Source organism: Pristiophorus japonicus, chromosome 18 (assembly GCF_044704955.1).
Source record: "Pristiophorus japonicus isolate sPriJap1 chromosome 18, sPriJap1.hap1, whole genome shotgun sequence".
NCBI lineage: Eukaryota > Metazoa > Chordata > Chondrichthyes > Pristiophoridae > Pristiophorus > Pristiophorus japonicus.
In genome coordinates this window covers 37,686,521-37,713,272 of record NC_091994.1, presented here as the reverse complement: position 1 = coordinate 37,713,272, position 26,752 = coordinate 37,686,521, and the positions used below count along the sequence as shown (strand labels likewise).

Sequence of the window (26,752 nt, the reverse complement as noted above, 5' to 3'; positions counted from 1 at the left end):
TCATCTGAAATATAGCCATTTGGGGAGGTGCCAGTTAGTTGCTTCTATCCCCACCCCTGGCATGGATGTATACTCCAGCACAGAGCCAGCACTTCAGGCAAGAAAGGTTAAAAATAAATAATAGATTTTAAAAGCTTAGCTGTGTGTATTACAGGTCATTCTCACCATCTGGTTTAAACACAGACTGGTTCCAGTTACATGTGCCTTATAATTTGTGGGCGGTGGGCTGCACTCTTTGCCTTGGGTCCCTGCCTGACAATGAACCAAACCTCAGCACCTCCCTCTTATATTAAAACAAAGTTTTTCCTGGTTAGGTAGCTGTTGTCAGTAGACGGAGGAGAAAGATGCATTTACAGGGCCTCTGCCTTGGTATGGATTACCAAGTTATTTTTAACAGTTGGGTAAACAGGACAACACTTGGCACAGAGGCATAAAACAAGAGGTATTGTTCATTGTAAGGAGCCGATTATCTACCCTCCATCCATAGGGAATGGAGAGATATAAGAACATGAGGATATTTAGGGACAAGGAAAGGTTGTTAAGGCCCAACAAACCAGTCAAAATTCAACCCCACCGACCAACCTACTCACCCTACCATACCCCACACCCCACCTACCAACCTTACCATACCACTCAACCTATCCATTTGCATTGTTTAGTCTAATAACTTTTGTTATGTATTGATGTGTGTATCGTCCTGGTACCTTAAATGTAATGTAAGCACAATGCTACACCACAGAGGGCGCTGTGGTGGGAAACCTGGAAGTAGCTGCAACAGGCAGTATAAAAGGCTGACCACCACACCTGAGAGGCACTCTGGAGCTGAACAATAAAGGACGAAGGTCACAGCAGTTAGATTTACACCAGACCGTGTGAAGTCAGTGATTTGTGTGCTACAACACCACATTGGCGACAAGGAAGCGGACGAACTCCACGCAACCATGGCTGCTCTGAAGGATTTTACCGTGGGCAATGATTGGGAGGCCTTCACGGAAAGGCTCGAGTACTACTTCACAGCAAACGACCTGACGGAAGACACGGACGCAATGAGAGATAAGTGTAAGGCGATATTGCTCTCCAGTTGTGGCGATGAGGTTTACTGTCTCGTCAGGGATTTGCTGGCACCCGGGAGCGCCAGGGACAAGTCACACGAGGAGCTGACTGAACTCATTCGTGACCAGTTGAAACCGAAGGAGAGCATCCTCACGGCCAGATACAAATTTTACCATCACTGCAGACCCGAGGGCCTGGATGTCACCAAATATGCTGCGGACCTCAGGAGACTCGCGGCGCCGTGTGATTTTGGGGCACACCTTGACGAGGCGTTACGGGACGTTTTCGTTATGGGGATTGGCCACGAGGGCCTCCTTCACAAGCTGTTAGCCACGGAACCCACAATCACCCTGACAAAGGCCATCATCATCAGCCGGGCACATATGACCTCGACTTGCAGCACCAAGCAAATAATCCACACAGTCTCGAACCCGGCAGGCATTGTCCACAGGATAGTGCCCACCACGGACAAAACTGCAGAGCGTGGCTCTGCCCGGGGCAGAGAGCACGGACCTCGGGGTCCTGGAACTCAGAGTCCGCTGAGGGGGGCCAATCAAGCAGCACCATGCTGGCGTTGTGGAGGAAGCCATGGGGCTCACCAGTGCAGGTTTCCGGCGTATACATGCAATACCTGCCACGTTAAAGGCCACCTTCAGCGTATGTGTAAAAGAAATCGGACTCGCCATGTAGTTGAGGAGATGGAGGCTGATCCACCATCCAGCGAGGAGCAGGCAGAAGATGATGGGATGTTGGGACTGTACACGTGTACTGACGATTCGCCCCCAGTGATAAGGGAAGTAAAAATCAACGGAGTCCCTGTGAGTATGGAAGTGGACACTGGCTCGGGTCCGTCATTGATGAGTCGAAGAACTTTTGATAAACTGAATTAACCCAGCTGCACGACCCAAGCTGGTCCCGGTCACGGCGAAACTGCGTACCTACACCAGGGAACTGATACCGGTTCTTGGCAGAGCGATGGTGCAGGTATCCAACGGGCACGAGACGCACGTTTACCTTTGTAGGTCGTTGCAGGCGATGGGCCGACACTCCTCGGCCGGAGGTGGATGGGGACGGTCCGTGGGAGCTGGGAAGACTTCATCATTCGCCCGGGGTGCTGCCGTGCCCCGGGTCCCCAGAGAGCAGCGCCGACCGAGCTGGAGCTGCAGCCTCAATCCACCCACAGGCAAGCCCCAGCCCCGGACCTCACAGAGATCCTGCAGTCTCAATCCACCCAAGCAGCCCTGCAGAGAGGGGCCTAGTGGGGGTGGGGGGGGGGGGGGCCGTGAGAACCGGCGGGATGCGAGGGATCCAGGATGGCCGGCGGATCGGAGGGGCCCACGCAGAGGGAGAGTCGGGCGGCGGCAGCAGCTGGAGGTTGGCGGCCACGAGTCAGGCGGCCGCAGGGGAGGCTGCTACGGTGGCTGCCGGAGAAGCGACGACGACGGCCGCAGGAGAGGCGGCAAGTCAGGTGGGAGCGGAGGGGAGCGGAGGCTGCGGCGGCAGAGGGCATCCAGAATGGCAGAGAGCAAGATGGCGGCGGCCTCGGTCCAGAGCATCAAAGATGGCGGCACCCAAGGAGAAGCCTCGTGGAATCCTCCTGCATCAAAGATGGCGCCTTAAAAAGGAAATGCACCCGGGAGTCTTAAATGGGCCTTACCATGTGGTGGTCCTCACAAAGGACTTCAAAAAGGCAGAGCAAGTCCAAAATGAGCTATGTTAATGTGAGATGGTGAATTTATTATAATAATTAATTTTTTAATGCTGAATGGCCATTGTATTTGTGTAAAATAATGGACATGAAGTACAATTAATGATAAGGGCTAACAAGGAAATCAGGGATCCGTTACCAGTCAATGACTAGTTAATGTACCAGATAACATGTACCACACTAACGCACTGTCTATGCCTACCTGCCTTCCGTTGGACAAGTGTGATGTTATGTATTGATGTGTGTATCGTCCTGGTACCTTAAATGTAATGTAAGCACAATGCTACACCACAGAGGGCGCTGTGGTGGGAAACCTGGAAGTACCTGCAACAGGCACTATAAAAGGCTGACCACCACACCTGAGAGGCACTCTGGAGCTGAGCAATAAAGGACGAAGGTCACAGCAGTTAGATTTACAGCATACCGTGTGGAGTCAGTGATTTGTGTGCTACATACACCACACTTTACCTGGTAATTTTCCCTTCCCTATATTAGAACAAAAGGTGAATTATAGCACCCATATTGTCCTCCTGAGACTTGTTAACACAGCACAATTGGGGGTTCGAACTTGGGGCCTTCTGGTCTGTGTGGCTTTGTGATCCACTCTTCGTGTGAATCCCAGGGGTGTTTCCACCTGATGTATCCTCAGTTCTATTGCCCATCGGGTAAATTTCTTCTATTTGACTTTTCTTAGTGTTGCTATCCTCCGAACTTGTGTACCTGGTATTTGAACTCTTTGCCAAAATGCACTGGTCCCAGGAGATACATTCTTATCTGTCAATGAGACTGTCAACACATCGTCGGCAACAGCTATTTATATACTGGGCTCTTCCAATAACAAAATGCCCTAAGCTGCTATACAAGGCGGGGTGGGGGCATACTGTGCAGGACCTAGAGGAAAAGTCAGGTGCTTGGGTCGACTGTGTGTTCAAAGATGAGATCTTGCGGAGGTTTTTGAAAGAGGGGATAGAGAGTGCAAGGAGGAGGGATTTGTGGAGTGAACTCCAGGGCGTGGTCACTGAAGTCTCTGCCATCAGTAGCAGAGGAAAGAGATGATAGAGTACGGAGAACAACAGGTACATGTGGGATGTAGGACTGGCAAGAGTTGCAGAGATAGATTGGAGATGTCAGCATCATCGCACTTAGCAAGCTACCGCAGACACACAGTGATTGGTTGTGGTAGATGTCAGGCTGATTGCAGCTTGAGGACGCAGTGATGCAGCCTCTTGTGTGTCTGTGTCCAGCGTATAATTTAATTTGTGTCTGGGGCATTAGCAGCGCTTTTCGAGCAGCTCAGAAGACAGCAAGTCACGAATGTGAATCCGCAGCAACTCCCTGCCCACGGCAGAACATTTACACTTGTACCAGAGGCAGGCCCAGTGGCTAGCAGGGTGAATGCTCTGCCTGGCATAGCACTGTGCCTTACAGACTAGGAAGGGCGTGGCTTCAAATCTTTGTCTGCTGACTGGCCACTGTGCACCTGGGCTAGAGTTGGTGGGGCGGGGTGGGAGGGCGAGGTGAAATCCTGATCCCTGGCCCCTATTGGTGGATTTTGGCTGAGGTCAGGGTCAGGCTGGGTGGAATAGAGCCTGACATTGAATACCACTGACCCAACAGCAGAGGTCCCTGGCTTTGACCTCCGTGGAAGACACTGGGGCAGCGCTAAACCCAATCCGTACAGGGCACGGATGCTGTGGCACCTATTGCACAAGTGGAAGATGAGGGACGGCCCAAAGTGCGACTGTGGCCATGAGTCGCAGAACATGGAACGGAACGCATCACATCAGTCTGCCCACTGAGATCTGTTGCAGGAGTCGCCTCATTTCTCCACTGGGCATCTCAGCAGGCCGTCGAATGGAGAGCCACACGAGGCCTCCCATTATAAGCTTTTCCCGTTGTATGAAGGTCGCAGTATTGAATACCCCGCCGACACTGCCGTGGGCATTTGGGTGAGGGGGTTCCTGCCACTCGTTTCTCCTCCTGACCCCGGAAAGGTCAGTGCCAGCAGGAGGCAAATTGCGGGTAGGGATGGAATATAGGAAATATTACAGCGCATTCAGCTCCCACAACAGGCCTGCTGCATTGTCGGAGGTGCCATCTTTCGGATGTGACGTTAAACCGAGACCCCCTCTGCCCTCTCAGGTGGACATAAAAGATCCCATGGTACTAGTTCGAAGAAGAGCAGGGGAGTTATCCCCGGTGTCCTGGCCAATATTTATCCCTCAATCATCATAACAAAAACAGATTATCTGGTTATTATCACATTGCTGTTTGTGAGAGCTTGCTGTGCACAAATTGGCTTCTGCATTTCCCACATTACCACAGATACTACACTCAAAGTACTTCATTGGCTGTAAAGGTGCCTTGAGATGTCAGGCGGTCGTGAAAGACGCTATATAAATGCGAGTCTTTTTTTTTACTGGTGTGGAGCACAGCTGGTGTGAGAGTGTGTGTGTGTGAGTGTGTTCTTTGTGGGTTGTGTGTCTGAACGCCATGAAGCCTTGGGTTCACAGCTAAACTTGAAATCCATGTTCCATTTAAGCAGCATTCCATTGCTCCGACTAACTGCTCTTGATGTTCTGATTTAGGATTGATCCATCGGTGAGGCAACCTTGCTGAGACAGCAATTGCCAAACCTTTGAGGCCCATATAACTTAAACGGGACAAACCAAAGAGTAAGAAACAGAAGAATTAATCGACTGAATTGTCTGTGCTTCAAGAGCCAGGTTCCTGGGACCCGTGGGCAGCTGGTTAGACACCACTGGCTGATGGAATGTCACACCAGAGTACATCGGTCACGTTGCTTTATTCTCCCCCACCCCATCAAATTTAAATAAGGAGCTGGAAAAGACTTGTAAAAAGCCCAATGAATTAGGGACATGCCAAAATAAAGATATTTGTATATTATGTCTTTGTACTGCATTGTGTCAAATGCTATCCTTCAGCTGAGAGGTCGAACAAAGACTGCGTCTGCCTGTTTCAGTGGGTCACTTGGATGTTAAAGATCCCTTGGGTCTCTCTGAGTGGAGAATTGTCCTGGTGTCCTGGCCACCATCATCATCAACATCATCATCATCGGCAGTCCCTTGGAATCAAGGAAGACTTGCTTCCACTCCAAAAATGAGTTCTTGGGTGTCTGAACAGTCCAATACGGGAATTACAGTCTCTGTCACAGGCAGGTCAGACAGTCGTTGAGGGAAAGGGTGGGCAGGGAGCCTGGTTTGCCACACGCTCTTTCCGCTGCCTGCGCTTGATTTCTGCATCCTCTTGGTGATGAGACTCGAGGTGCTCAGCGCCTTCCCGGATGCACTTCCTCCACTTAGGGCGGTCTTTGGCCAGAGTTCCCAGGTGACGGTGGGGATGTTGTACTTTATCAGGGAGGCTTTGAGGGTGTCCTTGAAACGTTTCCTTTGCCCACATTTGACTCGTTTGCCGTGAAGGTGTTCCGAGTAGAGCACTTGCTTTGGGAGTCTTGTGTCAGGCATGCAAACAATGTGGCCCGCCCAGCGGAGCTGATCAAGTGTGGTCAGTGCTTCAATGCTGGGGATGTTGGTCTGGTCAAGGATGCTAACCTGGCCATCATTAACACAACCCAAAAACAACCCCAGATTAAATGGTCATTTAGCTCCTTACTGCTTATGGGATCTTGCAAATTAGCTGCCTCATATTCCCAGTTCTCATATTCTACAGTTACTGCTCTTCAAAGGAACTCATTGTGTGTGAAGAACCTCGAGATGTTTGAGAGCTATGAGAAGATGTGAACAACTTTCTTTCATCTGTGCCACAGGTAGGAGCCTCTGAGAGCTGAGCGTTGGGGGCTCTATAATGTCTGTGATTGACAAACCTAAGTGTCCACCTCCTTCTCATGTCTCCCTCTAACCTGCTGCTGTTAGCCTCACATCCCCTGCTGGCAAAGTGGTCATTCCTACCTTTCCTTTCATAGCTTGTTCTGCTCCTGCTCATTCCTGGTCCTGCCGTAGCAGAGAGGATGATGGGGCCTGACAGTATCCTGAGTGCAAATCAAGGGGACGTGTTTGAACTTTTCCTGCTGCTGGAATTGACAAATGCCATACAGTTTTTATTTAAAGGACAATGTGCTGTGTAGGTAAGTGCAGAGAGTTGCAGTCTGCCCCGAGACAAGTGCCACCAAGTTTGCTGTTTTAGGCGGAGTCTTGTGTTGTCCAGTCCTCTTCAGAGCAGCAGAGGCTTTGAAGTGGCAGAGGGAGTTCGGTCACAAAACAGCCCGAGTTGCCTGGACGGTCTGCGCCTTTCAGGCTGTGTTACTCACTGACCTTCTGTCAAAGGTCCCAACCCCCAGCTTGTAGGTGGGTCACTCTCGAGACTGCATCGCAGAGGGATGGGATTCACCTGCATCAACCCTACGTGTGGTGCTTGTGGTTTCAGATGTCACCCTGGGCACTTCCCCACAGGGAGAGGTGAAAAAAACCCTTACCGGACTGACCATCCCATGGGAAGTTTGGGTCTCCGAGCCCCTTCACTTGCTCTGTGGACGCCACTACCGAACAGCACTCCACTGTTTCTCTCAGTGGGGAGTATTGGAGTAAAGGGCACGCTGAACCCCACACGGCCCAGATGGTCAGGCTGTGAGTGGAGGCCCAGACATGGCGCAGCAGGTCAGGTGCACGTGACGGTGAAGTGGGGGGAGGGGGGGGAACCAGGCTGAGAATGGTCTTGGCACCTGGTTACTCTACTCCGAACTCCTACACGGCAAGCAGAGGAGACGTTTCAAGGACGCCCTCAAAGCCTCCTTGATAAAATGCAACATCCCCACTGGCACCTGGGAATCCCTGGCTCAAGACTGCCCAAAGTGGAGGAAGTGCATCCGTGAGGGCGCTGAGCACCTCAAGTCACGTTATTAAGAGCATGCAGAAAACAAGCGCAGGCAGCGGAAGGATCGTGCGGCAAACCAGACTCCCCACCCACCCTTTCCTTCAACCACTGTCTGTCCCACCTGTGACAGAGACTGTAATTCCCGTATTGGACTGTACGGTCACCTGAGAACTCACTTTTAGAGTGGAAGCAAGTCTTCCTCGATTTCGAGGGACTGCCTATGATAATGACATAAGAACATAAGAAATAAGAGCAGGAGTAGGCTATTTGGCCCCTCGAGCCTGCTCCGCCATTCAATAAGATCATGGCTGATATGATCCTGGCCTCAACTCCATTTCCCTGCACCCTCCCCATAACCCTTGACTCCCTTATCATTCAAAAATCTGTCTATTCCACCTTAAATATATTCAGTGACCCAGCCTCCACAGCTCTCTGGGGTAGAAAATTCCAAAGATTCACGAACCCTCCTAGAGAAGAAATTCCTCCTCATTTCTGTTTTAAATGGGCGACCCCTTATTCTGAAACTATGCCCCCTAGTTCTAGATTCCCCCACGAGGGGAAACATCCTCTCGGCATCTACCCTGTCAAGTCCCCTCAGAATCTTGTACGTTTCAATAAGATCACCTGGTTACGAGCATTGCTTATCCAGCAGCCACAGTATTTTGCTTTTGTCTCATCGCTTATCTAAAGTCTGCCTAGAACATGATTCATGGATCTGTTTTTTTGTAAAATTGCTGCCTCAGAGGAGATTTGCAATGCCTGGTAATTTTTGCTGTGTAACCCAGGCATGTCCAGTCTTCTGAAGTGGAGGAGCCTGTAACTAGAGTAATTACCACAATAACAGGTTGAGGGAGGGAGGAGAGCTTATTTGCTGAAGCTTCCCTCAGATCTGTAGTTACACCTACACTGCAGTCCTTTAATTTGTTGTATTTTTAGCCGAGCAAACGAGTATTGCCCTTTAAATGTGCGTGCCAGTAGTTATGTACTACCTTAAATAGTCAGCAGAGTGGGAATGGAATATTCTTTTTTGATTTATATCTCATTTCTGTTCCCTCCTCTTCCTGGGGTGTGGTTCCAGTGTTTCAGTCTGCTCTCTGGTTTCCTGCCCCAGTGACCATTCTTCATATATCAGCCGAGATTGGGACTACTGCCAGCCCTGTTCGACTGTGAGAGCATCACAGCTCACACAATCACTCTCTGGCACTCTCGCACTCTGGCTCTCTCTCGCACTCACTTTCTCGCAAGAGTTGATGGTGAATGATCAAACCTGGGAACCCTGGATGACTTTATCCTCCCCCGCCTCCTGCCAGCCTCCCTCCCTCCCGAACCTCCCGCCTCCCGCCACTCTCCCTAACCCCGCCACTCTCCCTAACCCCGCCACCCGCCTCCCTCCCGAACCCCACCTCCCGCCTCTCTCCTTAACCCCGCCTCTCTCCTTAACCCCGCCTCTCTCCTTAACCCCGCCTCTCTCCTTAGCCCCGCCTCTCTCCTTAGCCCCGCCTCTCTCCTTAGCCCTGCCTCTCTCCTTAGCCCCGCCTCTCTCCTTAGCCCCGCCTCCCACCACCCTCCCTCTCTCCCTAACCCCGCCTCTCTCCCTAGCCCCGCCTCCCGCCACCCTCCCTAAGCCTGCCTCCCGCCACACTCCTTAACCCCGCCTCCTGCCATCCTCCCGAACCCCACCTCCCGCCACACTCCCTCCCTAACCCAGGGACACTGAGGCAAGTGTAGTGTTCCGGGAGACATCCCAGCTGGGATCAGCAACTTCAGCACAGACCCAGGAGCATATTTGATAGTGTGAGGTGCCCAACTGTTTGGGCAAGCAAGTTACCATTCGCAATTGTTCCGAGCACGCTTTTATAAATATGCACAATGCCAGGGCTGCAGAACATAATAACATGAGAAATAGGAGCAGGAGTGGGCCATTCAATTAGATCATGGCTGATCTGATCATGGACTAAGCTCCACTTCCCCGCCCGTTCCCCATACTGCGTTACCACAGAATCCTTTTTGTTTCCAGTATTCTTGGAAATTAAGATGCATTTGGTGTTGGTCATTTACACTTTTGACAGGGAACTGGATAAGAGAGGGAAATTGTAACAGAGCAGATAGTTCCAGTTGAAGATCTAGAATTGGCACAGACACAGTGGGCTGAATGACGTACTCCTGCGCGGTAATTTCTACACCTCTGTACACGCGGAAGTGTGTATTAGAGTTAGTAAGAAGCGGAACCGGGAGTGCTCACAGTGTTAATATCCGAATGTGTTTATTGGGCCAGCTCCGTTGGAACCATTGTTGTTGACTGTCTCGGCTGCCTCACTCACTCTGTTGAAATGTTCCTAGTTTTTTGAGCCTTATTTAAAGTTCTTAAACTATTATCATCAGGGCGTTTTGCGGGGATGGTTTCCCTTTTTGTATTTTCCCCTATATTTATCCTGGTTTTCCTGACTCCTGTCGCTGAGCGTTGGCTGACCCTCCGGCTCGCGGGACATTGGCAGTTTCCCAGCAGGCACCAGAGACCACTCCGGCCGCGCTATATCCTGATCTTCTCTTTCCATCAGCCCTTCCCACAAGAGAAGCCTCACAACCACGCTCCTTCCTCATCTTTCAAAATGGAATTTTCCAAACGGTTGCTTTGAAGATGCCAACTTGTAAGAGGTTTTTCACGTTATTGCTGACGATGTGGCTTCACTGCTTTAAAGATCTATCGTTACTTTAAGCAGTCTGGGGAATTAGAGTGGGAGAAATAGAGATTTCTGGCTATAATTAAGGTCACATGTCTGAGTTCAGTTGTGGTGCCCGCCATAGCCTGCCAGTACTCACTGTGAAGCCACCAACATGAAGAATTGCCACTTGTGTGCGGCACCAGAGGGTGATTGCAATTTATGGAACCATACAAAGGCCAAAGTCAGCTCCATCAGAAGAAGAGGGGAGAAAATTAGGCTGGTGGGGGTGAGGGGGGGGCAGAGTGGTGGAGATCATTAGGGGCTGGTCGGCATGACGACATTGTCATTTCCATAAACTATAGAATACCATGAATGTGAGGAGTTTTGTGCTTTGCTGCTAGGTCAGTGGATGTTAAATATCTTCAACTCCCTCAGTGGCTGAGGTGGTGAAGGCATTGCTGAGTAAAGCACCCAGCCACACAGGCCAGGATGGTCCCTGTGTTCGTCCCTAGCCTGTGCTGCTTTAGTTCATCTCGAGCCACCGCAGTTGGTCACACATGAGGCCAATAAGCTCATTGAAGCTCAACCCTCTATCCTTCCCATCTTAGTATCCAACCATTTCTTGTATATCCCCTGTATTTTTGCCTCTCTGACCATGCCGAACAGATACATTCCAAGCATTAATCACTCATTCAGTTCAAGAGTACTACATCAAAGATGTCTTCGCAAGATCCTACAAATCCCCTGGGAGGACAGGCACACCAACATCAGCGTCCTCAGTCAGGCTAACATCCCCAGCATTGAAGCAATGACCACACTCAATCATCTCCGCTGGGCAGGCCACATAGTCCGCATGCCAGACACGAAACTCCCAAAGCAAGTGCTCTATTCGGAGCTCCTTCATGGCAAACGAGCCAAAGGTGGGCAGCGGAAACGCTACAAGGACACCCTCAAAGCCTCCCTGATAAAATGCAACATCCCCACTGACACCTGGGAGTCCCTGGCCCAAGACCGGCCGAGGTGGAGGAAGTGCATCTAAGAGGGCGCTGAGCACCTCGAGTCTCGATGCCGAGAGCGTGCAGGGGTCAAGCGCAGGCAGCAGAAAGAGTGTGCAGCAATCCAGTCCCACCCACCCTTTCCCTCAACGACTATCTGTCCCACCTGTGACAGAGTCTGTGGCTCTCGTATTGGACTGTTCAGCCAGCAAAGAACTCACTTCAGGAGTGAAAGCAAGTCTTCCTCGATTCCGAGGGACTACCTATGATGACTACATTGTTAAAATTTTGTGTTTACAACACTAGTGATCCCCAAGCATTGCTAATTGCTCCATGGCTGTGATGCCACAGACTAATCAAATCCCAGCATCGGTCCTTGCTAACTGATGCAAGAACCAGCTCTCGTCTGACATTGACCAATCGGATCCTGTCCAAGCACATAAACCACCCTTTATTTTATTATATGTTTCTGTTTTTAACTTTTTTGCAATTATTTTTAATGTTATTCCCTTCTTTTAAGTATTTATTTCCTCCTACACAACTGGGATTTGACCAACTCTGCCTCTCTGTTGTGTCGGACCTGAGTGTCTCCATCCCTCCCGTTTGATCCAGCGACATGCCATAGTCTCGGTCTCTCTTCCAGACCACCCCATTCCTAATTTGGCATTTCCTGACCTGTCCACTCCGAGTTTTGTGACCAACCATTGTGTGTTTGTCAACGTGTGTGTGTGTATTTAGACCATTGCTCCTTCCCAGTGGCCCAGTCTCTGCAACCTCCCAATTCCCTCCTTTTGTACCCAGAGAAAAACGAGATTGTTTCTGAAAAAGTCACAGGGACTGAGCCCCGAGTCTGTCTCCAGGTCTCCATAGGAGATGAGAAGAAACGGAGTACAAAGGGAAAGATGGGGAGAGAAAATGCGCGAGCGGCATTGAGAAAGAGTGAATAACATCTGGGAGCGAGGGTCAAGGAACAAGGAGGGGGGAATAGGTCAGAAAAAGAGAGTCACAGAGACCGAGACAAAAGTGTTTGCGAGCCATACAGAGAGTGACAAAAAACATTAGGAAGTGCAATATGACCCAGAACAATAGCAACCACGTGCATTAAAATAGTGGCTTTAATGTAATAAAACGTCCCAATGTGTTTCACAGGAAAAACAGGTACAGAAAGTGAAGGACAATTTAGTTTTCTGTTAACTTACATTTATTGTTCAATAATTTAAGTTTGTCCTCTGCTCTTTATTTTCCTTGTTTATGCTGCAGTAGTATTCTGGCTATTTTTTTATTCATTCTATTTAATATTTTATGTCCCTCTGGGAGGTTGCCTCAAAACTACCACCTTCTACACGGCAGAAGCTTCTCCAGTCTTTCTTCATTTACTTTACACTGGGATCACGCTCGCTGCTCTTCTCTGAACCCCCTGCTGCACATGTATGTCCTTTTAGTAGCATGGTGACCAGATTGGAACTGTATTTTCCAATTATTTATTTTTCTCGGGATGTGGACAATGCTGGCAAAGTTGCATTTATTGCCCACCCCAAGTTGCCCAGAGAAGGTGGCAGTGGACCTTCTCCAATTGGTGGCGGTTCCGTGCAGATTCACCATAATAGCTGGTGCAGATTCACCATAATGGCACTGGGAATCAGGCGGGGGGGAAACGCTCCACTGGCTGGAGTCATACCTAGCACAAAGGAAGATGGTTGTGGTGGTTAGAGGTCAATCATCCCAGCCCCAGGACATCGCTGCAGGAGTTCCTTAGGGCAGTGTCCTAGGCCCAACCATCTTCAGCTGCTTCAACAATGACCTTCCCTCCATCATAAAGTCTGAAGTGGGGATGTTCGCTGATGATTGCACAGTGTTCAGTGCCATTCGCAACTCAAATAATGAAGCAGTCCATGCCCGCATGCAGCAAGACCTGGATGACATTCAGCCTTGGGCTGATAAGTGGCAAGTAACATTCGCGCCACACAAGTGCCAGGCAATGACAAGCGAGAGTCTAACCACCTCCCCATTATATTCAACGACATTACCATTGCTGAATCCCCCACCGTCAACATCCTGGGGGTCACCATTGATCAGAAATGTAACTGGACCAGCCACATAAATATTGTGGCCATAAGAGCAGGTCAGAGGCTGGGTATTCTGCGGCAAGTGTCTCACCTCCTGACTCCCCAAAGCCTTTCCACCGTCTACAAGGCACAAATCAGGAGTGTGATGGAATACTCTCCACTTGCCTGCCTGAGTGCAGCTCCAACAACACTATAGAAGCTCGACACCATCCAGGACAAAGCAGCCCACTTGATTGGCACCCCGTCCACCACCTTAAACATTCACTCCCTCCACCACCAGCACACTGTGACTGCAGTGTGTACCATCTACAAGATGCACTGCAGCAACTTGCCAAGTCTTTGGCAGCACCTTCCAAACCCACGATCTCTACCACCTATAAGGACAAGAGCAGCAGGCGCATGGGAGCACCATCACCTGCAAGTTCCCCTCCAATTTACACACCATCTTGACTTGGAAATATATCGCCGTTCCTTCATCGTCGCTGGGTCGAAGTCCTGGAACTCCCTCCCTAACAGCACTGTGGGAGCACCTTCACCACACGGACTGCAGCGGTTCAAGAAGGCAGCTTACCACCACCTTCTCAAGGGCAATTAGGGATGGGCAATAAATACTGGCCTTACCGGCGACGCCCACATCCCAGAACGAATAAAGCTTAAAGTATATAATTATGAGGACACGCTGTCTAAACCTGGTTTGTATCTCCTTGAGTTTAGAAGCATTTCTTCGCACAAAAGCTAGTGGAAATCTGGAACTTACTCCGCAAAAAGTCCTGTTTATAGTTAATGCGATCTAAATTGATTGTGTGTTAACAGCCATCATCCACTGTGACCAGTTCTTAACATTATTTTCTTTCTTGCGACAATAAATAAACCCTAAAATAAAAAGTTTGAGGTTCATCAGTGTGCCGCCCACTGAGACACACAAGGGAAGCTTCACGTTCAACCCCTGGTCTGTGCTCAACTAAGTTACCTCAGCTGGGGTAGCTTTGTGGGGGGGTGGAGGTGGCTGGGCATTGTATGAGGGGGCAGAGCGGGGGGGGGGGGGGGGGGGGGGGGAGGAGGTGGATGGGTGTTGAGTGACGGGACTGGGGGGGAGGTGGATGGGTGTTGAGTGACGGGACGGTGGGGGGGTAGATGGGTGTTGAGTGACGGGACTGGGGGGGGGGTGGATGGGTGTTGTGTGAGGGGGCAGAGGGGGGGTGGATGGGTGGGTGTTGTGTGAGGGGGGGGTGGGGAGGAGGTGAATGGGCTTTGAGTGGTGGGGGGAAGGTGAATGGACGTTGAGTGAGGGGGCGGTGGGGGGGGTGGATGGGTGTTTAATGCAGGGGGTGGGGTGAGGTGGATGGATGGTAAGTGAGGGGTCGATGGCTCCAGTTGGATTTAAGATCTGAGTTCAAGAAGAGACAAACCTCGGGCTTGGGGTCCTGCTCCAAATCATTGTTTGAGTTGAGTGAGGAAAAGACTAGGCCTTGGCTCCGATGCTTCCCTCGATGCAAACAAAAATGTTGTTCGGGGGAGAAGGTGAGTGGAATAAATTTTCTCTCATTTTTTGTAAAAATGAGTTCCAGATGTTGAACAATATTTTGGCAGTTCTTACATGTCAGTGCCAGGGAGAAATAAATTGTCGGAGGCCACTGTACAACATGTGAATTTCCCTTTTTAGGAAAACAAAGGGCTGCTTTAAGATGAATAGACTCCCATTCTATTTACTTTTCTGTCGTGCTAAGTAAAGCCGATTGCGAGCAGCGACTAAAACTATTTCATGGGGAGAAAAAGTTCAGAAAAGTTGTGAATGGTGTTACATTACACTGTGTAACTGAGACTGTACAATTAAAACCAATTTTTGGTGCGTATTTTTCCCATTGCCTCCTAAAAATGTTTGTTTTGGAGAAGTGCAACACCGTGGTTACAGTCAGCACATTGCTACAGTTAGTTTGTCGCTGTGTGTAAGCACTCAGTAATCTCATTGCCTGTCCGTATATTGGATCGGAGCAGCTGACGTTTGGTACAGAACTCGCTAAAGATCTCAAAGGTTCTCAAAAATGAGACAGGAGTGGGAGCTTTGGAGGAACGATTCTGCACTAATTGCTTTTACAATCGCTCTCGGAGCTTTTCTTATCTTGCTGTTTTGTCTATACTACCGCAGTGAGCTCTCTCCGAACTTTCCTTTTTCCAGAGACCCTGTCTTGCAGACACTTCCTCCTCCCTGCATCCTTGTTATGCTGAAGTCGAGGCTCATCGCCCCATCTGCTGCTCTCATTTATTTCCAGGATCGCGAAGCTTGGCGCTCCTCACCTTCAGCCTTTCCTTCTCCCTGCGATCCACAGGCTTCTGAAAATCAAGCTGTGTGTCAACCTGTGGCCCCTGAGCCTTGACAATCTGGCCTTCAAAGTCCAGGCAGCCATATTTGCACTTATTTCTTAACTTGCTGATTTGCCCTGTTTGAACTTTGAGCCTGGAGGTTTGGAAAGGGCTATTCTTGGTGTCGTTGCCTCATTGGTAAATCCCTCCATGGCCTCTCCCCTCCCTGTCTCTATAATCTCCTCCAACCCCACAGCTCCCTCCCGAGGGCGCTATATAAATACAAGTTGTTGTTGTAAATCCTAAATCAGAATACCCAAGATCTGCTCGTATCAGCTACTTCATATATATATATATATATATATATATATATACATATATAAATTTATAGAAATAGAGGCTGAGACTTTGAGGCTGGCAACTAAGTGTCCCACAAAGCTTGGCTGTCCCTGACCTAACTACTGCTGCTTGATTTATCTTGTCTTCTGTCTTAATCTCCCCAGCTTTGGTGGTGTGCTGCCCTATGGGCCTTGGACTATCACCAAGCTTTCTCAAAATAAAAATCTCTTGAGGGGTGGGGCTAATTCATGGTTTTTCCAGTAACTAATACTAGTTCCTTTAAACCGTCAGACTTACAGAAGTGTTTGTCAATGCCTTGATAAAGATTTAAAATGCCTGTTATTACCTGACTCATGTCTAATGCGTATGGATTAAAAAAAGGTCTGTATATGCTATCTGACGTGTCAGCATGTTCTGTTCCTGATGTTTATATAAAGATCTGCACAGAAGTTGCCTTTAATTTCCATGTTTAGTTTTGAGTACCATCCCTGGCTCCCCGTCTCCCCCCAGTACCTTACACCAGCGCCAACATACGGTGGGTGCCCACAGGCTGTGAGCGTGAAGCATCTCTGTGGGCATCGAGTTTGTCCTTGTCTGATACTCACATACGTGCGCTGCCCAGCAGGGGTTCACTGGGAGTGGAAATCGCCAATTTCAAACTGCTTTTCCCAAACGGGGCGCACAATTCGAATTAAATTATTATTCTCCGCCCCACTCCCTGGGAGGAGATTAAAGGAATTTTTCCTCTTTCCCTCTGTGATTTTGTTGGGGCGATGTTTCGGGCAGTGGCAGTGCGGAAGGCGGGCGTTGTCATCAGCACCGCGCTGACCCGTAGCAACATCCTTCCCCCTCGGTTAAAGGGGAGGGCCGCTGCGAGCTCTGCCGCCACTTTAGTGTCATCCACTGGGCCCCCAGGGAGGGCTTTGTCCGGGCCAAGAACCTGTGGCCTCCATTGTCGGGCCGACTTCAGAGTCGGCCGACAATTTGAATAAAATGGTGGCTGCGGCGATGTGCCCTCCCCTTTAAGGGCGGACGTGCTGCCCAGCCGCTGGCTGCTTCCCGCCGGGAAAAGCTGTCGGGGGCACCGCTCTCGCGGGGCAATTTCCCTTGCCGGGAGGAAAGGGGTCACCACTGGGTGGTAAGGGATCACCGTGTGCTCCACGGAGCGGGAAGACGGGCCGGTCGGGAACCCATTTCCGCCACTCCCGGCCCGGGGGCAATTTCTGATGGGTTGGCCCATCCGCCTGTCCCGGTCGCAAAGGCCTTATTGCCCAATAGACCTTGGGGAAGGGGCAATTTCAGCCCCCATAACTGGGTCCTTTGGTTGTCTGACTTCGGCGGGATCCTCATTAATGGATGCAGATTAGGGTCCTATGATGTCATTAGGACCCCAATGGCATTTTAACGGCTGACTGAGTCAGTGCCTGCCGGATATATCCCACTAAGTAAAATCAGGCAGCGAAGAGGAGGGGACCCTGTAAGGTAAGTCAGGAACTTTTAGTGGGACCAGGAGTGATCCGCCAGGTTCACAAGGAAAGTCTGGGTCTCTGTTGCCCAGGTGGCCCCAATCACCTGCAATGGCATAAGCCAATGATTTGCCAGCAATAATAACCTGCTGCTTGGCCTGCGGATGTATCTTTTTCAATCGTCTCTGCACCAGTCCAAACACAGCTCCATGTTGACAGAAAAACATTACAGCTCTCCTCCAAACGCCAGACATATCACAGGAGATCAGCGAGTACGTACAAAACAGGAAATGTCGAAACCAGCCCCATACCCGCAAGAGCAATGAACCACGGAGGGTGGGCAAGAGAGAAAAGAACAAAGAGTTAGAGAAACTGTAGAATTGGAATCCAAAAGTTTAGAATTGGAATCCATGGGAGTTAGATGTGGCCCTTACAGCTAAAGGGATCAAGGGGTATGGAGAGAAAGCAGGAATGGGTTACTGAAGTTGCATGATCAGCCATGATCGTATTGAATGGTGGTACAGGCTCGAAGGGCCGAATGGCCTACTCCACCTATTTTCTATGTTTCTATGTTTCAAAAGTAAACCAGCTTCCCAATATCGGCCCAACGTCTCCTCCCTCGCATAGGTTTTGATTTCCTGTACTTTCCAGTGGGAGTGAAACTGTTCGATTGCTGTGCCAGCATTGCCCCCCTTGATCAATGGGGCTGATTGGTTCAGCTCAGTGACCAACCAGAAGCTGATTTGATGTTGCAAGAGCAGACCTTTACCAACAGATAGTTCCAATGAGCGAGGCTTCCTTGGCTCAATCTGCAAGGTTTCTGCTCCCACTGCTTTACCCAGAAGTCCATTCCACGTGTTATGTGGAACATGTCTGAGCATGCCCTAAATTTCCCTGACCGTTTGATGCTCCCCTTCCAGAATACAATCTGGCCAAATTCCCATTACACTATTGAGCTGTTTCTTCATTGAGTCCAGTGCCGTTGGCCCGGCCAGCTATCCTGGTAACTTACTCCTGGTGCCCACTCGCATGTTGGGATTTTTAACCATTTTTCTCAGAGAAGATTTGGAAAGAAAAGAGTTGCTCACAATGTTGAGTTGTAAAATATATTCAGACAAGTTTTTTTTTTACAGGTTGGTACGATAGATAGCTAAGATGCTAATAATCTAGCTTTGGACACTAAACGAACCAAGGGATATGAGGATAGGGTGGGAATGTGGAACTGAAGTAGATGATCAGCCATGATGAGGGGGGATGAGGAAACATTGCTTCACCCAGGGGGGGTGGGAGACTGGAACTCACTGCCTGAAAGGGTGGTAGAGGCAGAAACCCTCACCTTAAAAGGTACTTGGATGTGCTGTTAAAGAGCCGTAACCTACAGGGCTACAGACCTAATGCTGGAAGCTGGGATTAGGCTGGGTCACACTTTTTCGCATTGGCGCAGAGTGATCCTTGATGTGTGCAAGGTGACCTCTGGCGTTTGTGATTTGACAAAGAATTGGAAAGATTGGCTACGAATTAAAAAAAAACACTTTTTCGACCGGCACAGACACTATGGGCCGAATGGCCTCCTTCTGTGACATAATTTTCTAATTTTCTATCATCTTATTGAATGGCAGAGCAGGCTCGAGGGGTAGTGTGGCCTACTCCTGCTATTTCTTGTGCTATTGTCATAGATCTTAAATAAGCAGTTCATTAGCCTATCTCGACAATTGTAAATACACCTTACATCTATTGCAGTGGAAGGTCCTTTTCTGGCTATGAGCAGTAAGAATTAAAACTGAGAGATAGGATATTTTTCTTTGAAACTGTCATGTATGTAACCTTCATGTAACTGTAACCTTCATGACAACACTGTATACTGTATACACCTAAGAAATGTACACCTTGACCACAGGGGGTGAACTTGTGGAAGACACTCCTCACCTGGTCATCCAGGTATATAAAGGGATGTCCCACGCAGGGTCATCACTTCTTGGTCCTGTGAATAAAGATTCGGGTCACAGAGTGACCTTGTCTGCAGAATGTGCCTTGTGTGAATTTATAGTGGAGAGTAAGGACATTACATTTGGCGACGAGAAACGGGAATCAACGACTCACGAGGATGGCCACCGGTAGCACAGAGGAACGGTACTGTGTTGGTGAGGACTGGGACGATTTCGTTGAGAGGCTCCAGCAGAGCTTTGTCACGAAGGACTGGCTGGGCGATGCAGCGGCTGACAAGCGAAGGGCGCATCTACTGACCAGCTGTGGACCCAAGACGTACGCGCTGTTGAAAGACCTGCTCGCACCCGAGAAGCAGCCGGACAAAACCTTTTGAAGAGCTCAGCAAACTGATTTGTGAGCACCTCAAACCGGCGAGCAGTATACACATGGCCCGACACCGATTCTATACACACCGACGTCGGGAAGGACAGAGCATACCGGACTTCGTTGCGGACCTTTGGCGCTTGGCCAGCCTCTAACTGCACAGATGCCTACAGGGGGGAGATATTAAGGGATTTCTTTATTGAGGGCATTGGTCATGCCTGGATTTTCAGAAAGCTAATTGAGACCAAGGACTTGACCTTGGAAGTGGCGGCGTTGATGGCTCAGACCTTCATGGCGGGGGAGGAGGAAACCAAGATAATATACGCGCGCAACTCTGCTTCCAACGTGGCGATGGATCAGGGAGTTAACATTGTAAGCGCGACTCCGAACCCCGCAGGCAGGCAAGGGCAATTCGACACCACCCAGGCAGCAACAGACTCTTGAGTGGGTCCTCAACAGAGACAATGGCAAGTTGAATGGACATTTACGCCATCACAGTGGACAATACGTCCTGGGATGGGGCCATTGACACCCATTAACAGAGTGCTCAAGAGTAATCAAAGAGACAATCAGAGAGGAATGCCTGGTAACAGCTCTTTTGTTCACAACAATCTCAGCTCATGCTGGAGGTGCGGGGGCAGACATGCTGCAAAAACCTGTAGGTTTCAACAATTTATCTGTAGAAATTGTAACTTCAGTGGACATTGAGCCAGAATGTGCAGGAAGCCCGCAGCGAGGCTATTTTACGAGGCAGATGAACCAGAAGAGGGGTCTGCAAGGCAGGTTGAAGCTTGGGACAAAGCAATGGACGCTGAAGTTCAGCGGGTTCATGTGGCAAACATCCACAGCTCGTATACCAAAACGCCACCTATGATGATGAAAGTCCTATTAAACGGCATCCCGGTACGCATGGAGCTGGACACGGGCCAGCCAGTCACTTATGAGTGTCCAACAATTTGAGAAACTATGGCCACTCAGAGCTAGCAGACCCAAACTAGAGCGCATTGGCACGCAATTACGGACGTACACCAAAGAGATCATCCCAGTGCTAGGCAGTGCAATGTTGGTGGTCACACATTATGGATCAGAGAACCGGCTGCCACTCTGGATTGTCCCGGGAAATGGTCCTGCGCTTTTGGGGAGGAGCTGGCTAGCCGAGATGAATTGGAAATGGGGGATGTGCACGCCATTTCATCTTTGGAGCGAAGTTCATGCTCTCGGGTCCTACAGAAATTTGAGTCACTATTTCAACCTGATGTCAGGACTTACAAAGGTACCAAAGTAGTGATATGCATCACCCCGGACGTCAGACCAGTGCACCACAAAGCCAGAGCTGTGCCGTATGTGATGCGGGAGAAAATTGAGAGTGAGTTGGACAGGTTGCTCAGAGAGGGCATAATTTCACCCGTTGAATTCAGCGACTTGGCAAGCCCCATCGTCCCTGTCCTAAAAACGGATGGCTCGGTCAGGATCTGTGGCGACTACAAGGCCACCATCAAGCGAGTGTCACTACAAGACCAATACCCGCTTCCGAGAGCGGAGGATCTTTTTGCCACGCTGGCAGGTGGCAAGCTGTTCACCAAGTTGGACCTCACTTCAGCCTGCATGACTCAGGAACTGGCTGAAGAATCCAAGCTACTGACCACCATCACCACGCACAAGGGGCTGTTTGTCTACAACAGGTGTCCGTTTGGCATTCGATCAGTGGCCGCTATCTTTCAAAGGAACATGGAAAGCCTGCTCAAATCCATCCCTGGAACAATCGTATTTCAGGACGACATCCTTATCACGGGTCGAGATACCGAGGAACACCTCCACAACCTGGAGGAGGTTCTACGCCGACTGGACCGGGTCGGCCTGCGACAAAGAAGTCCAAGTGTGTGTTTTTGGCCCCAGAGGTCGAGTTTTTGGGCAGGAGGGTTGCTGCAGACGAGATTCGGTCTACCGAATCCAAAACGGAGGCGATCTGACGAGCGCCCAGGCCCTGCAACACATCGAAGTTGCGTTCATTTCTGGGACTCTTGAACTATTTCAGGAACTTTCTGCCGAACTTAAGCACATTGTTGGAGCTGCTACACGTGCTCCTGCATAAGGGTTGCGATTGGTTTTGGGGGACTGTCAGGAACGGTCTTTCAATCGGGCGCGGAACCTGCTTTGTTCTAATAAGCTGTTGACCCTGTACGACCCCCGTAAGAAATTGGTTTTGACATGTGATGCATCATCCTATGGGTTGGGTGCGTGTTGCAGCAGAGTAATGATGAGGGCCAACTCCAACCTGTGGCTTATGCCTCCAGGTCGCTCTCCCAAGCAGAACGTGGATATGGGATGGTTGAAAAGGAAGCACTCGCATGTGTCTACGGGGTGAAAAAGATGCACCAGTACCTTTTTGGCAGAAGGTTCGAGTTAGAAACTGACCACAAGCCGTTAGCTTTGCTGTCTGACAACAGGGATGTTGTCAATGCCAATGCGTCAGTTCGCATACAGCGATGGACCCTCACGCTGGCTGTGTATGACTACACCATATGGCACCGGCCAGGCACCGAAAATTGTGCTGATGCGCTCAGCAGGCTTCCACTGGCCACCACTGAGGGGGCAGCAGAGCAAAGCGTTGAGATGGTCATGGCTGTTGATGCCTTTGACAGCGCAGGCTCCCCCATCACAGCCCGCCAGATCAAAATCTGGAACAACAGAGATCCCCTCCTATCCTTGATTAAGAAATGTGTCCTGACTGGAGATTGGGCGCCCGCACATGGAGCATGCTCCGAAGAGATCAGACCGTTTCACAGACGGATGGATGAGCTCTCCATCCAAGCCGACTGCCTACTATAGGACAGCCGGGTAGTCATGCCCTAGAAGGGAAGCGAAGCATTCATCAGGGAACTCCACAGCAAGCACCCAGGCATCGTGCTAACGAAGGCCATTGCCCGGTCACATGTATGGTGGCCGGGAATTGACTCAGATCTGGAATACTCTGTTCGCAGGTGCACGACGTGTGCCCAGCTGGGTAATGCCCCCAGAGAGGCCCCACTCAGCCCGTGGCCCTGGCCCACCAGGCCATGGTCACATATTCATGTAGACTACGCAGGCCCGTTCATGGGAAAAATGTTCCTCATTGTCGTTGATGCGTACTCGAAATGGATCGAGTGCATCATATTGAATTCGTGCACGACATCCACCACAGTGGAGAGTCTGCATGCGGTCTTTGCGATCCACGGCTTGCCAGACATCCTGGTTAGCGACAACGGCCCTTGTTTCACTAGCTATGAATTCCGAGAGTTCATGTCGGGTAATGGCATCAAAACATGTCAGGACAGCGCCGTTCAAGCCGACTTCCAATGGCCAGGCGGAACGTGCGGTCCAAATCATAAAACAGTGCATGCTCCGGATTCAAGGACCCTCCCTTCAATGCTGCCTATCGCGCCTCCTGCTGGCCTATAGGTCCCGACCGCATTCGCTCACGGGAGTCCCGCCCGCGGAACTACTCGTGAAACGTACACTTAAAACTCGGCTGTCGCTCATTCATCCAGTTCTGTCAGACATTGTTGAGGGCAAGTGCCAGTCCCAAAATGAGTGCCATGACCGTAACTCAAAGGGGAGATGCATAGAAATCGATGACCCTGTATTTGTTCTTAATCACACTTTGGGGCCCAAGTGACTTGAGGGTACTGTAATTGGCAAAGAGGGGAATAGGGTCATAGTGGTCCGACTTAACAATGGACAGATATGCCGCAAGCATCTGGACCGAGTTTTTTAAAAAAAAAGGTGCAGCATGGACACTGAGGAAGATCATGAGATGTTGCTCACACACCACCGCCAGTGAACGAGCAGCAAGAACATTCAGCAGCATGCACAGTCCCTGTGGCCAGCCCGGACAAGCCGGAATCACCACAGGTGACAGAGACGCATGCCAAGGCTCAACAACCAGAGCCCTAACTGCGGCGCTCCACGAGAGAGCGTCGACCGCCTGAAAGACTCAATCTTTGACCCCATAAGACGTTTGGGGGGGGGGGGGGGAAAGGTGAAGTCATGTATGTAACCTTCATGTAACTGTAACTTTCATGTAACAACACTGCATACTGTATACACCTAAGAAATGCACACCTTGACCACCGGGGCTGAACTTGTGGGAGACACTCCTCACCTGGTCATCCAGGTATATAAAGGGAGGTCACACGCAGCGTCATCACTTCTTGGTCCTGTGAATAAAGATTCGGGTCACATAGTGACCTTGTTTGCAGAATGTTCCTCGTGTGACTTTATAGTGGAGTGTAAGGACATTACAGAAACAGGATGCAGTGAGGAGGCCAGACAACAAAAGGCTGAGAGAGGATGCAATACAGGATAGAGAAGTTTGAAAGTTTAAGTCAAGCAAGATAACCTACTGATGTAGTTCAGTATAGATAGAGTGTTGGTTATGTTTGTCATCTTTCGCAAAAACAAGTTGGGCCAGTCGAGCTGAGTGGATCTGATCACAACTACTGCTCTGTATGTTGGTCTGACTGTGAAATAAATTAGCTTAACAATTTGTATCGAATCTCGTGTTTGCTCAGTCTGCCAAACAAATACATGCGTGAAAGTCATGAATATCAAGCTCGAGTCACAAGGGTGTATTATTTTTACACTCCTTGGGTTATACTATCATACTAGTAAATCTAGAGTATTGGGAGATATCTCCATAAGAGTAAGATACTCGGACCGCTTATGGGACTGACTGAAGCCATTGAATCTGCAATCATCCTCTGAATAAAGAAATACCCCTGTGATAAACCCACCCTGCATAACTGTGACCCTGTGCTAATCTGGTGCGTCTGAAAGTAAACTCCTGGTTCTTTCCTCCTTCCATCAAGCACCTCGGATGAATTTGCAAACTCGATTCCCAGAGGGGAACCTGGTGAATACTGAGGTTTCTATCTGGCCCTCCTGGCACTCCAGTGTCTGTAGTTATCTTACTATTCATGGTACAGGGCCTTGGTGAGGCCACACCTTGAATATTGTGCACAGTTTTGGTCTCCTAATCTGAGGAAGGACATTCTTGCTATTGAGGGAGTGTAGCGAAGGTTCACCAGACTGACTCCCGGGATGGCAGGACTGACACATGAAGAAAGACTGGATCGACTAGGCTTATATTCAATGAAATTTAGAAGAATGAGAGGGGATCTCATAGAAACATATAAAATTCTGACGGGATTGGACAGATTAGATGCAGGAAGAATGTTCCCGATGTTGGGGAAGTCCAGAACCAGGGGTCACAGTCTGAGGATAAGGGGTAAGCCATTTAGGGCTGAGATGAGCAGAAACTTCTTCACTCAGAGAATTGTGAACCTGTGGAATTCTCTACCACAGAAAGTTGTTAAGGCCAGTTCGTTAGATATATTCAAAAGGGAGTTAGATGTGCACTTGCGGCTAAAGGGATCAAGGGGTATGGAGAGAAAGCAGGAATGGGGTACTGAAGTTGCATGATCATATTGATTGGTGGTGCAGGCTCGAAGGGCCGAATGGCCTACTCCTACACCTATTTTCTATGTTTCTCTTTTTTTTTAACTCCAACTTTTCTCTTGTCCTTATAAGTTTGAAACTGGAGCAACTCCAGCACTGCTCCCTTCAGGGTCCAAACACTTATTTATAGCGCTGTTAGAGAGTGACCTTGGAACCAGCTTACAGTTCTCCAACTCGTCCTCCCTTTCTTTCCCAACCCACGGACGCCTTGACCTCCTGCTGGCATACAGAGGCCTGTGTCAGCCCATTAATTTCCATTTCACACCAGTGTTCACATTAAGTCAACATCCTCCCTTTACTTCTTGCACTGTTTTTCCACCAATTTTCTCTCCTGCCTTGAGTAGCCAGACCAGTGTTGGGCTCTCGTTCCCCAGGTCATAGAAACATAGAAAATAGGTGCAGGAGTAGGCCATTCGGCCCTTCTAGCCTGCACCGCCATTCAATGAGTTCATGGCTGAACATGCAAATTCAGTACCCCCTTCCTGCTTTCTTGCCATACCCCTTGATCCCCCTAGTAGTAAGGACTTCATCTAACTCCCTTTTGAATATATTTAGTGAATTGGCCTCAACAACTTTCTGTGGTGGAGAATTCCACAGGTTCACCACTCTCTGGGTGAAGAGGTTTCTCCTCATCTTGGTCCTAAATGGCTTACCCCTTATCCTTCGACTGTGACCCCTGGTTCTGGACTTCCCCAACATTGGGAACATTCTTCCTGCATCCAACCTGTCTAAACCCGTCAGAATTTTAAACGTTTCTATGAGGTCCCCTCTCATTCTTCTGAACTCCAGTGAATACAAGCCCAGTTGATCCAGTCTTTCTTGATAGCTCAGTCCCACCATCCCGGGAATCAGTCTGGTGAACCTTCGCTGCACTCCCTCAATAGCAAGAATGTCCTTCCTCAAGTTAGGAGACCAAAACTGTACACAATACTCCAGGTGTGGCCTCACCAAGGCCCTGTACAACTGGAGCAACACCTCCCTGCCCCTGTACTCAAATCCCCTCGCTATGAGGGCCAACATGCCATTTGCTTTCTTAACCGCCTGCTGTACCTACATGCCAACCTTCAATGACTGATGTACCATGACACCCAGGTCTCGTTGCACCTTCCCTTTTCCTAATCTGTCACCATTCAGATAATAGACTGTCTCTCTGTTTTTACCACCAAAGTCGATAACCTCACATTTCCCAACCCACGGACGCCTTGACCTCCTGCTGGCATACAGAGGCCTGTGTCAGCCCATTAATTTCCATTTCACACCAGTGTTCACATTAAGTCAACATCCTCCCTTTACTACTTGCACTGTTTTTCCACCAATTTTCTCTCCTGCCTTGAGGAGCCAGACCAGTGTTGGGCTCTCGTTCCACTCTGCTGATGGACTGTTCTGAAGGTCCTCACCCTCGTGTTGGGCTTGATCTCCAGGTCCTCACTCTCATGTTGCCGTTTCGTTCCCTGCCCCGAGCCGCCCTCTGGTATCTCTCCAAGTAAATATCCTTCACGCGAGC

General features: G+C 49.7%; 1 protein-coding gene across 2 annotated transcripts in view; it reads left to right on the top strand.

Annotated features, from left to right (window-relative positions):
• Nucleotides 1-26,752, top strand: part of LOC139228665 (phospholipid-transporting ATPase ABCA1-like) — a 218,882-nt gene that overhangs the window by 5,942 nt on the left and 186,188 nt on the right. The window lies entirely within an intron of this gene.